This window comes from Marmota marmota, unplaced genomic scaffold (assembly GCF_001458135.2).
Source record: "Marmota marmota marmota unplaced genomic scaffold, marMar, whole genome shotgun sequence".
NCBI lineage: Eukaryota > Metazoa > Chordata > Mammalia > Rodentia > Sciuridae > Marmota > Marmota marmota.
In genome coordinates, this window is record NW_025999999.1 from 15401358 (window position 1) to 15413351 (window position 11994).

At 40.9% G+C, this 11994-nt stretch overlaps 2 long non-coding RNA genes across 6 annotated transcripts in view; one reads left to right on the forward strand and one right to left on the reverse strand.

Moving 5' to 3' along the window:
• The window catches only part of LOC125617986, a 240588-nt gene that overhangs the window by 105649 nt on the left and 122945 nt on the right, over positions 1–11994 (reverse strand). The window lies entirely within an intron of this gene.
• LOC125617987 overlaps positions 1–11994 on the forward strand; it is a 122414-nt gene that overhangs the window by 3381 nt on the left and 107039 nt on the right. For 3 of the 4 annotated variants that reach the window (XR_007349189.1, XR_007349191.1, XR_007349192.1), the window contains exon 3: positions 469–582. This is a non-coding gene — a long non-coding RNA (uncharacterized LOC125617987). Of the gene's footprint in view, positions 1–181; positions 583–11994 lie in introns of all 4 variants that reach the window. The other variant, XR_007349190.1, reaches the window with a different exon arrangement.

The window sequence follows — 11994 nt, forward strand, 5'->3', positions numbered from 1 at the left end:
CTGCACATAAACCTCAATTACTCAGACATTTAAAAATCAATTTCAAATAAAATGTTCAGGTGATGGAATTAAAGAGATTAGAGAAAGAGGGACACACATATAGGCCTGCCATGCCTTGTCAATGCAATTGAGGTAGGCAGTTCCCATAATGTAATAAAACTGGCCAACTTTGTGCCCTTAGGAACTAAAGAGGAACACATCTTATCTCCCAGCACCTCCAGAAGCAGAGGAAGATTCCAGACTAGAAGAACAGGACCCAATCAGTGATCTCAACACACTCAAGCTGTGTTTGCAGCGTCATCCTCATCTCATTTTATGGATGTGAAAAGAAGTCACCAGAGGCTACAGTCCACCTGGTCTCCAGCTGCTATACATCCTCATCAAATACCTTACGGTTTCCATAGGTGACTATAATATTTTTGCCAGTCTCATCTGCTTACCATCACCATTCACATTCTGTGATTTTAGGTCAATATGATTTTATCCAGCATGTACCACATGTCAGGCATTATGAGGATGTTACAGCCTTTGCTGGAATTCACTGTGTCAAAGAGAGTTGAGGCCAACTACCCACCTGACCAGGTATGTGGATGAAAAATAAAGTCACTCTGTCTTTAGACACAATAGACAATTTCATATCTCTGAGTCTTTAACCACATGATAAAGTGAGACCCTTAGGGCTCAGCTGTTTGGATTATTTATTTATTTGCTTCTGTGAACTCAAATAGATGCAGTGCATAGTTCCCCTTTTTTTTCCTTCCTTTGCTAAAGCAGGGGTAGGAATCAAACATATGTCACTTATAGCCTTCAAAACAGCTGTTACATAAGATAATCCCACTGTTAATGAAGTTATCCTTTAATAAGTATTCAACACTAATAATTGTGCTGAATACTTAAATTATCTTTTTTGATGACCAAAAGCACCCTATAAGGTGGGTATTGCTATTATCTTAATTTTCCCACTTTGAAGATTAACATACTTTATAGAGTTGTGTGAATTGAAGAGGTACAATACCATAGTTGGAACCAATGGGGACAGCTGGTCAGTTTGATTCTTCCTGTCCTGAGAATTGCCACCATTCTGGCTCCTGTTATATGCAGTGGTGCCTGTATTAGTCAAGATTTTCCAGAGAGACAGAACCAGTAGGGAGAGGATTTATTGGCGAAGTTGGTTCACATGATTACGGAGGCCAAGAAATTCCACCACAGGCCTTCAGCAAGTTGGAGACTCTGGAATGCAGGCAGTGTGGCTTGGTTCAAATCTGAAGCCTCAGAGCTGGGAAAGCCAATGGTGCAACTCTCAGTGGAAAGCCAAAGGCCCGAGAACCCAGCAGAGCTGCTGGAGTCCAAAGGTCAGAGAACCTGGAGCTCCAATGTCCAGGGACGACGGGAAAAGTATCCCAGCTCCAGATGGTGGAGAGAATATTCTCTTTCTCTGCTTTTTATTGTTCCATCTGAGTCGCTAGCTGATTAGATGGTGCCCACCCACACTGAGGGCTGGTCTCCTCCACTGGATCCACTGACTGGAAACGCTGTCATGGACATACCTAGACAGATGGCTTTACCAGTTCTCTCTGTGGTCCTCAATCAAGTCAAACTGACACCTAAAGTTAACCATTACAGTTCCACTTGAAGTTGTCAAATTATAACTTTAAAAAGGTAAACACATGACTCACATAAAATAAAACTTGAAAACACAATAATATGAATATGAATTTTAACATCTTATTCACTAATGAGGGAACCAATAGGATGATAATGCTGGTTTGAAGGGGATTAGAGAAAGGAAATGATGTATCAGTCAGTCAAAGGGACACTGAAGTGAATTTGCTGATAGAGACACCACTGGTTAATGACTTATAGGCAATAAAATTGCCACCTTCTGGTTATCTTTCCTACTTCATAAAAATTGACCACAAGACATTTAACTTTGGAGTAGCTGAGCTCTAACAAAACAGTAAGGAGGAAATTCAAACATAGACATACTTTCCTACCTCAGAGGTCAGGAAACTTTCTAAAGAGGCACAGAGTAAATATTTTTGGCTTTATAGGTCATGTGGTCTCTGTTGAAACTACTCAAATATGACATTGCAACATGAAAACAGGCTTAAATAATACAAAAACAAATGGATGTAGTTGTTCTCCAATAAAACTTTACAAAACATTATTTATTTACAAAAACACATGAATGCCAGTCATCATTTGTCAGCTCCTTCCTAGATGATTCAATTGATTAAATAATATTAGGGATGCCAGTTAAACAATGCCAGGGATGAAGTTCAGTGGTTCATTTTTTATAATAGCACTAACGTGAATGGGACTTCCTTCATTTGCTGGGACATTGTCCCTGCACCCACACCCTCCCACCTGAATGGAGTGAGCCCTTGGTGTTGATTCAGATGGGCTCTGTGATCTCCCAGCCTAACCTCAGCAGAGTCATGGGATCACTGTGGACAACTGACCCAATCTCCAAATTTTGAATGACACTAAACTATTTCTGACTTAGTCCGGTTGCTTTCTTAAGTGGGAAGAGTTGTATATACTGAAGCTAATTTTCTTCCACTTCACTGGGAAGTGAAGGAATTGAGGTCAGAAGGAACCCTAGTTCGTCACTCCCTGCCTCTCTGTACTTCAGTTTCATTATCTGTGCTGTGAGGGTAGTCATGTGCCTACTTCCTGGGCCGTTACTGGTTCTCATGTGATATGTGTGCACAGCACTCAGCTAGAGAGATGAACAGTATGTGCACTGTCAAGACTGCCTCTCTTGCCTTTAGGACTCCTCTCTCCTCCTCATCTCAGGTGGCTTTACTGCTAAATTACTTTAGCACTGACATAGGGATTGTGCTGGAACAGCAAGTCTGCCTATTCTTGGGTTCAATTTCCTTTCTCTTCCATGTTGATGTTCTATTTCATTGTTTATGTCTAACCTTTGACTTTTATTCAAACTGCTTCTAGTAACTTTGTGCTTTACAGTCCAGTAAATATGCTGACTGTTCTTCTTGTTTCTGGGAGCAAGGAAACCCCAGGGAGCTGAAAAACTCAACCCATGACTGAGCAATCCTGGGCTTAGGGCTTTAAATAGACCATCTTAAATCCTCACAACCATTCCATTTTAGGGCCACTAATATCTCTATTTTGTATATGACAAAATTGAGACTATGGTAAGCTAGGTCACTAGTCCAAAATTATACTCCTGCAGTGTTTGGGGCTGAAAACCAGCCCAATTCTGACTAACTCCAAAGATAATAAATGCTTTTTATCTTTTGAGACATACTCTTTTCAACATGCTCTTTATTAGGCTACTATTTTGCTCCTTAGTTGCTTCCTCTGCTTTGGCAAAACTGATCCTCTGTGGTATGAATAAAGGAAAAGAATAAATTGTTCGGTGCCTAAAATCAAACCAGAAACTTTTAACATGATGCACCCGAGTACTTTAATAGCTCATATTCCATTTTGCATTTTTGAGCTTGTCAATAGGCAGTATCTCCAGCATGGAGTCTCGCTTTTCAGGAAGTGCTTGTCAGTATTGTTGGCCGACTCCAGAGGTCTCTGCTTTGACCATGGCAAGAACTCATAAGCCAGCATCAGATAAAAGCAGATGCAGAGCCAGGTCATGCCAGATGATGTATGTCCATCAAATGCAGCCTCAGACCTTGAACAAAACAGAGCAGTAGGTCTGCTCATAAGAAGTTCACGCCCCACACTGGCTGGGGCCAACCACTGTGGAAACCTAGAGGTGCACAAAGACAGAGACAGGATCAGCTGAACCTCCTATGTAGGACACTGATTTTTGGTTTCTGTGCATTGTTAAAAAATATATATATAGTAGTTTGGAGTCAAGGCTCCTCTTCCCTCCATCTTCATATAGCTCTCCGTCCGTGCCCTAGTTCTATGGTGCATAGAGCATGGTCATGTAACCTAACTGGCTCATCAGATGCTCCCACCCAGAACTTTGAATCTCAAGAATGTGAGACAGTTATATAAAGGCAGTCAGAGATTAACCCTGATAGTTGTGCTACAGCTTAAAGTCTATCTTAAAGTCTATCTTAAAGTCTCTTTGCAGTGTGGCAAACATCCCAAAGTGTCGCGGCTGGAGGCAGCAGTTCAGAAAGATTGTTTCTGTCGCAGACCTTCATGATGTGTGGCCTTTCTTGGTTCCTGCCCATTTTCTGAGTTTCCTTCTCCAAGCTCTTGTCAATATTCTGAGCTATCCAATGGTTCTCCGGGAAACTCATGATCTCCTGATTTGGTTTCCACAGTTGGCAACAGAGTACTCTGACCAATGTGCTTTTCAATGTCCACCCAAAAGGCCTAGACTCCCCCAAATATTACCTTCCCTGTTCAAAGAAAATTCCCTCAAAAGAGGCTGTCAGTGTTTTCACTCAATTGGAAAAAAAAAGACAAAAGGCCTCAGAACTTTATATGTTTAGAAACCTAGCACCAAGAAGTTGTTTCAACCATCATTCTAACTTTATTAACCCAAGACAGATGTACACACAAGAACCTAGGCAAAGACTTTCCTTAGTGCCATCAAAAGATAAATTTAAGGCAACTTGTATCAATGCCCATGTTGCACAAGAATAGAAGGTTCACAAAATGAACCAAGTCAATGTTCTATTCTTCTACCTTAAATAAATAAAAGAAATTGTAGTTATATAGTGCTTGCTTCTGTCCCAGCCTGTCTAAGGTGTGTTAGCTCCAGCCTTGTCACAAAATGACAAAGGAAACTGGCATTATTGGACACTCGTGCCATTGCCCTCGTTCCTCAAATGCTTGGTGAGGAAGACACTATTCCATCCATTTCTCAGTGGAGGAGAAAGGCTCAAAGAACTCATTCATCCTTACAGCTGGTAACTGTGCAGACAAGATTAAAAGTGACCCCCAAATCCATGCACAGTACCATCCTCTCTTCCAACTTTGGAAGACCTGAAGCCATTGTTGCTGATGAGTTCAAACATAGATGAGACCACTCTGGCCAAAAATGAAAGAATCTACTTTTTCTAAATAATGCTCAATCACCATAGGGTTGTTTTAATCAAACTACATCTCATTTCAAAAGATTTCCTTTATAGGCTATATGGAGTTCCTGTCACACATAGTAGGTACTACGAAAACAAAATGTTGAACTCGATTAGATCATTTCTGACTGGTTAAAGGGCAAATAGTAACAGATGTAGAAATAATTAATCTGGACTTTTTGTGTAGTGTTTTCCATACTTTTCTGTTTATTTCTCTGCTTGACAAAAACAAAAAGTTTAAATTCTTTCTGGGCTGTTTCATAACTGATAGATGAACTTGGCCTAATTGTTGATCCATAGAGAATGGTTAGAAATACCAATACCCTTGGGGTTAAACTTCCCAACTTTTGTTGTGGAAATATTTAGTCAACTAATGATCTCTCCCCTGCTGTTAGCTTTGGCAGGATCTGCATCCCTTGTTTTTAAAGAAGCAGGAGAAAATAACTCTCTAGTAGGATGCATACCTGTCTGAAGCTCCCCAACAGCTAGAGTGCTGAGAATCTGTAACAACAAGGGGGAGGGCATTTCAGTTCCTTGCAAAATAGGACTAAAGCAAAAGAAAGGCCAGAAAGGAACTTATAAACATGAGAGTGTGTGTCCACGATTTGAATGAATTCAGTAGAGAGAGAAATCATGTGCAGAAATCCCAAGCACTGGGTGGAATTTTTAAAACCGTGATCTTTGCCAGGTTAATACTCAAGTAACTGAATAAATTTCTATTTGAGGCCAACCACGTCCATCCATCCACCTCATCTAACCATCCATCCAGCCATCCTTAATATATATTGGCCTTCTATCCAGGAGAACAGAAGGATAGAAAGACAGAATGTTCCCTTCAAAAAGCCTAATGGTAGCAACAGAACTTGTTCTTTGTATTTTTTTTTTAGCTAATATTTATTTAGTATTTACTATGTAAGGGTACTATGCTTAGAAGCAGGACAAATATCCCACTCAACTTTCACAACTATCCCACAAGAACATTGCTATCCTCATTCTACTTTCAGAAAACATGTTGTATAATGTATTCATATACAGCGAGCTAATGGCCGATCTAAGCCTCCAACCAAGTCCATCTGAGACCAAAGTCAATGGCATGCTTTTAAATACTTTGTTATACTGTCCATCTAAATAAGGCACAAAATCAGAACATGAACCAGATCACAGCCCCGTGCCTGGCAAATAGTAATAGTCATATTTTTAGAGTGTGAAAATTATACTTCTGGTGTGTGCGAGTGTGTCTATTTCCCAGAGGATTGCTGTGAACCCTTGGAGAGAGGGTTTAAGGGAGAAAAAAGACAAGTTCAAAATAGGCTTTAAGAATTCCTGGCAGTAAATTTGATACTTTAAAAAAAATGGGTTAAGGGAGAGTATCTGGTAAACAGAACAGAGTGAGCAAAGGTACAGGAAGAGAAATGTGTCCTAGGAGTTGAGGAGGAAGGGGAAGCTCTTGTGCCCAAAGAGCTCTTGCTGAGTGGCCAACCCTACAGGTCCACCATTTGAGAGTGATTCTTTTTGGACATGAAGGATTTTCCTTTATTTGACACCGACAGTAAGAGTGTCCTATTGAATACCGTACCTCCTAGGAAAGGTAATAAACAAGGCAGCTTATTCCCAACTGTGAGATCACTCAGGGTCTTGGCAGTAAAGAGATGGCATGTTGGCATGTGCTATCAGGGACTATTTCAAAGGTGGCTTTTCTCTCCCTGGGAGGGAAGGGAGCCATTCTGGGATCCCCAAGAGAGCTGTAGCTGCAACTCAAGTTGCAGATATGGAAAAGGGACACCTAAAAGGAGCTGGGCAGTCCTTGGAAGAGGAGCTCAAGTCAGCAGACACAGGGATGAGAAGAAATAGTCATCCCAGTATCCTGAGGGTGTCTCCTATTGGACAGATTCCACCAGGAAGCTGGAGGTCACCTCAGCATATTGCAGCATGACAAAGGGCACTCTCCCAGGGCACAAAGCAGGGTGGGGAAGAGTGGAGAGAGCTGGGAAGGCTAGTGGAGAATGGCCAGCATAAGGGCTCAGAGTCCCCGTGGTGAGCTGAGACAGAAGTAATTTGTCACTGATCACATTTAAAGTAATGAAGCATGCAAATTATTTTATTTTTGCCAATTAAGGCAGATTCAACATTACTCCTGCAATAGCTTTCTCTTACTTGCATTTAGATGTTCTTTCATGCATGTGGGAAAAAGAGCGGTGCTGTAGGGATTATCCAAAACCCTTGCCACCCTCAGCAGTGTGTTTAATGTGAGTGGCATCCATCATGTGTGTTGTGGGGGTCGGGGGGTGGGAAGGTGGAGTGTTATTGCTTCGATTCAACCAGCCAGCTTCAGAAGGGAATTGGTAGTTTGTTCAGATCATTTCCCAGCAGGGAGACTGAACATCTAGATGCAGGGGGTTGGGGGGAGGGGGCGGTGAGTGTGTGTGCTTACAACATTGGGGAAGGGAATAAGAACAGGGAAGTGAGAAGATTAAGAATTCATCAGTGTTATGATTTTGCCTGGAGCTGGCCCTGGCCTGGTTAAGAGGACTCTCCCTTCCCCCACCCAGAACATGAAGCCAGTTGTCATTGGAGGCAACAAGTGGCATTCAGTATCATGTCTTCTGTTTGGAGGCAGGAGACCATCACACACACCTCACAGCAGATTTTAAAAGTAGGACATTATTAAATCCAACCTGCCTTGTCATAGTGGAGGTAGGGAGAGAGGGCTGCTTGGGAACTAGTTTCTAGTGCATCTCAGAATCAGCCTGCCCTGGGGAGCATGCAGGAGTTGGGGTAAAATTTCCTCTGGCTCAGAGATATATATTTTCCAGGGGGATGAAAAAAAGCACAAAAGTGCTATTTTTATGCTCATAATTATCTATTTCCCTATTAAGAAACTGGCTCTCATATGTTATTACTGGCTGGATATTAGGTATCTTCTTGAGGCAATTTAAAAACTGTGTATCTGAGTGCAGTGCCCACACTTGTGGACAGCTATACATGGGGTAGTGTGCATAATGAACCTTGAAAACTTAGCTGCAACACACTGCAGTAGATTAAATAAAGTAAACATAACCTTGGCAAGACTCAACAAAAAATGCTTGATGTTTCCCAGAAATAAAGAGTTCCATAATAATGGTCATGAAAAAAAAATAAACAAAAATTCTCAAGTTCATCTAACTTACGTGGAAAGTCCACTACAGTTTTCTTAAGAAACTGGTACCAAAAAGGTAAAAAAAAAAAAAAAAAAAAGCAACACTCTGAATTCCAATGTTCTACTTTCCATTCCAAGTTGTTACTTACTGGAGCAACATTTCCATTATCCACATTGAGCAATAGATTATAGAAGAATAAGGAATTTAGAATCCACCATTTGAATTCATCAAGCTGTTTCCAGTAATAATTTGAAACTCTGAGAAATGCCAAAAATATAATTACTAATCCAAATAGCCCTTTGTATCTGCATAAATAAAAACGGAGATCAATCTCTGGTTAATAGAGATCATTTCCTATTATGCTCATGTTTTTCATGTTGTGACAAGGACTCCAACAGTTGCTTTATACCATTACATTGTCACTGTCATTTGATTCACTTTAGAGAGAAGAGCAGATGATTGATGTGGAATATTCTAGCAAGGTAGATGCAGTCTTTCTCTGCAAACAATTGGTTTAAAACTTGGAACACACTGGAGATTGGTGAAAGGGTCTCTCTCTGACTTTTCCTGGAGGTTTTTATTCAAATTCCAGTGCTTCCAGGAAGCTTTCTCCATAGGAAAAAGGTGAGGAAATTCATTAGGACTCCAACAGCAGACAATAACACAAATGAACAGAACATCGAGTATTGGTCTCTCTTATTTGAATTTATGCTGTGATCACAAAAGGACAGCAGGTCAAAGGGCCACAAACAACGTATGGACCAATCCTGGCTCCAAACCGTTCCTACCGAGGCTACTTGTCTCTCATGATCCAAACTCAAAACTGGGGTCTGCTTTGGCTTCATCCTCTTTCAAAGGAACTTAGATAGCAAGTCCTTAGGACCACGTTGAGCAGCTTGCAATAGACCTCAACCAGTGAGACATGGCAGGGAAGCACTGGGGTGTCCAGCTGAAGCTCACCCCAGTTCCTTCCTTCTCTGCTAGTGAAAACCATCTCCCCTATAGAGGTTAGATGTTCTAGTCCTGGTTTCTCAGCTTCCCCTGCATCTGAGGCCAGGGTATGGTACCCTATTCTGGCCAATAGAGCAAGTTGGCTAGGAGACCTCTAGAACAGCTTTCATGCCTCCAATTCTGAAACACGCCAGCCACCCCGAAGAACGGTTCAAACTTGAAAGACTGACAATACCAAGTGCTGGGGAAGATGGGGTCTTGTATGTTGCCAATGAGAGAATAAAAATATCCAAACATTCTGGAAAACAGTTGGTCGCAGTTTTATGTAAACCTAAACACTAACCATTTGACATAGTGTCTTCACTTCTAGCTTCTCACTCAAGAGAAATTAAAACATATGTCTCTACAGTGATTGCACGTGAGTTCTTAAAGCGCAGCATATTCATAGTATCCCTAAACTGAAAACTCAAATGTCCACTCGCAGTGAATGCCGAGACACATTCATTACATAGGATATGAAGCATTGATAAAAAGAAATGAAATGCTGATAACATGCAATACCATGGTCAAAGTTCATCAACACACTGAAGGAAGGAAGGAAGACATAAAACAGCAAATAATGAGTAGTTATATTCATACTAAATCATACAAAAGGCAAATAAAATCTACGCTGACATGATTTTTACTATTTTTTTTTATGATGTGTAAAACTCAAGCGCAGACATACTGAGAATGATCACCCTGGTCTCTCTGCTTCCCATTTTTACACTTACATTCTAACTTCTCTGGTTATTTTCTCATATTATCACCTTTGCCAAGTGTTATGGTTTAGATATTAGGTGTCCCCCAACAATGCATGTGTGAGGCAGTGCAAGAATATTCAGAGGTGAAATGATTGGGTTTTAAGAGCCTAAACCCAATCACTGAATTAATCTCTTGATAGGGATTAACTCAGTGGTATAACTATAGGCTGGTAGGGTATGGCTGGTGGAGGGGGGGGTCCCTGAGGGTGTGCCTTTGGGGTATATATTTTGTACCTGATGAGTGGACTCTCTCTGCTTCTTGATCATCCTGTGAGCCCCTTCCCTTCCCCACACTCTTCCACCATGATGTCTGCCTCACCTTGAACCCCGAGGAATGGAGGAATGGAGGTGGCCTTCTATGAACTGCGACCTCTAAATCTGTGAGCCCCCAAATAAACTTTTCCTTCTCTAATTGTCTTGTCAGGCCCTTTTGGTCATAGCCCTGAGAAAGCTGACTAAAACACCAAGTAACCTCAACCTTTGACCATTTTTTCTTGTATAAAATCTTTAACTTGTCAAGATTTCACTGGTAACCATCACCTAGACAAATATTACCAAAGTGAGTGACACATGCCCTAGAACAGTACCCTGCGGTTATATGTGTTAGCTTATTTAATGCACGGAAAAGTAGTTTCTACCTTCAAGCTGGACACTATTGACATCCTGGGGACTAGATAATTCTGCATCATGGGGGGTGGTGCTGTCCTGTGTATTGTAGGGTGTTCAGAAACATTCCTAGCCTCTGCCCAAAGATGCCAGAAGCCTCCACATTCCTTGGTCTTAACAATAGAAAATGTTTTCAGACATTGCCAAGTGTCCCTGGAGAGTAGGGGTTTCATTATCACATCTAGTCAAGTACCATGGCATTGGATCAATTTTACAGATAAGGAAAATGAGCTTTGGAAAATTAATAGCCCACATATTCTCTGCTTATAAGGGACAGAACCAAGATACCAATCTAGGTGTGCCTGTTTTCAAAATCTTAACTCATACGCTTCTGTGCCTATTCACACACAATTCCCACCCCATCCACATCCATCATTTGGTGTGACAACCAAGGTCTTCCCATCTGGGGGGGAAATACTGATCTCCTATCTTTGTCTTAATTACTGCTCAGTATTTCTATGTTTTATTTTCTTTCATACATGATATCTAAAACTGAAAAGCAGAAATACTGAGAACAATCGTCTGGTCTCTTGCTTTGCATCTTTGCACTTACATTCTAACCCTCTCTAGTTATTACCTCATATTGTCACCATGCAAAATATTTCCTCTTGCCCAGAGTGCCCCCTTCCCCGTCATTTACCTCTTTGCCAATTCACATATTATGCGGAGCAGTTTTACCAAGCCTTCAGGAGTGAGGGTCATCCTTAAAAAAATGGGAAGTAGAAATACCCCCCACCACCACCACACACACACACAAAAGTCCATGATTTCTTACCAGGCTAGACATAGGAAACTCCAGAGCCATTACAATTTTATATTTAAAAGGAAGAAGATGTTCTACTCCCTATCCTCTTCCAAAGATAAAAATAAATAAGTTATACAAGTTATAGTCCTAAAGTACGGGAGCTCCAGGGAGCCTCAGAAAGTCTCTTCTTGATCCACTTTAGTTTACAGAAGTGGAGGCTGAGGTCCCATGGTGGCAAGCGAGAAACAGGACATGATACAGATCTTGCAGAGAGCCACATCTCTGGACTCCCAACTCAAGTGCTCTGCCCACTGCATCTTCTTTCTAAAAAGACCACTAAAGTCAGAAGTGTGAAACTAGGTTTCACGAATGGTTTAAATCATTGTTGAATTTTGCATTAAAGCATATTTAATAGTTACATTTCTGAAAAAAATATTAAGGGGGCATAGGGGTGGGAAAGATGGTGGAATAAGATGAACAACATTACCCTAGGTACATGTATGACTGCCCTTATGGTGTGATTCTACAGCATGTACAACTAGAAATGAAAAGTTTTTCTCCATTTGTGTACATGAATTGAAATGCATTCTGCTGTCATGTATAACTAATTAGAACAAATGAAAAAAATAAATTAAAAACTTTTATATATATATATATATATATATATATATATA